Here is a 1,359-nt window from a genome sequence, read left to right as displayed (position 1 = left end):
TATATTATAAAATATATAGACACATGAGCAGAGGCAGAGCAACAAGAATAAGGTTTTAATACACACAATCAGGAGAGAGAAGGGCCCATCAAAGTAAATGGGCAAGGGGAAGACGGGCACCTGTAAAGAGCAGCGGGCATCCTGCCAGTTCAAAGAATAGAGACCTGGCTGGGGACTCGGGTCAGCCAGATTAACAGTCAAGCCGGGGAGGGCACAGCTGATGATGACAGAAGCTGGCTGCTGCTTCTGCCCACAGGGGAGTGTCTCAAATACACTGTGGTTCTGATTGGGCTCATCAGTCCCACACCCTCCAACACACACACACAGACAGACACACACAGGCACACACACACAGACATACACACACTTTGAGGTTTTGGGCCTCTGGCTTCTATAAGGAGAGAGCAGCTTAAATTTAACTTCAAGGGACTGAGCCCCTTCCTCCAGGAGGAATGTCCATTCATGGGGACCATATGTGGAGGGAGACTTGCTTCTTATTTGTTCCCCATCGTACCACCTGTGTGTACCAGTGGGCCTCAGGTGCTCTTTCTGAATGAGAACCCTAATTGTGTCCAGTCGCAGGAGTTGTGGTGCCGTCCCTACCATCTGTTCTGGGGGAGGATGTTGCAGAGGTGCGGCTCCCTAAACTGGAGGTGCCTGGAGGAGCCCTGATGGGAAGGCTCGGAAAAACAGGGGCACTGGGGACACAGGCTTTTCATTGCTGCCCATCAGGGGGCCCCAAGTGTGGGCCGAGGGCTGGGGCTGGAGAATATGAATGTAGCCAGGCAGACGGAGGCCGATGTCTTTCCAGGGTGCCTCTACTGTGCATTTAATTTGGGAAATTAAGAGACTACTCACTCTGGAGCTTGGTGAAGATCTGAAAGCCACAGCGTTAGTAGCGGGGGTCATGTCCATAACAAAGAGCTGAGGGCCTAAAGGGGGCTGCAAGGTCAGGTGGTCAGATGCCCTTGCTGTGATGGTGGAAATGGCTGCTGTGGAATTCAACAGCTGATGGGTGATAGCAGGGATCCCGGTGGAAGGGGCTGGAAGAGGAGTAGGGGAAGAAAGAGGAGGAGAGGAATGCACACATATGGGTGTAGGAGGCTACCTTCTGAAGGGAGGCTGGAAGGAGAAAGATGCGGGGCTAGGAGGTATTGGGCAGGGGTGAGAGGTCAGAGGCACTGAAACTGTAGCTGAATGAGAGCAGCCTCCTTTCTCATAAGGCCGAACCCCCAAAATGGGGGTAAGGTCAGCAGGAGGAGCCAGGGGGAGAGTTAGGAATTATGGCTATCAAATTTTACTCAATTCTTGGTGTGGGCAAAGGTGGAGGGACAGGCAGGGTGAGGGACCCAGCAGCCA

Source organism: Mandrillus leucophaeus, unplaced genomic scaffold (genome assembly GCF_000951045.1).
Source record: "Mandrillus leucophaeus isolate KB7577 unplaced genomic scaffold, Mleu.le_1.0 Scaffold527, whole genome shotgun sequence".
In the NCBI taxonomy this organism is placed as follows: domain Eukaryota; kingdom Metazoa; phylum Chordata; class Mammalia; order Primates; family Cercopithecidae; genus Mandrillus; species Mandrillus leucophaeus.
This window is presented reverse-complemented; position numbering follows the sequence as displayed.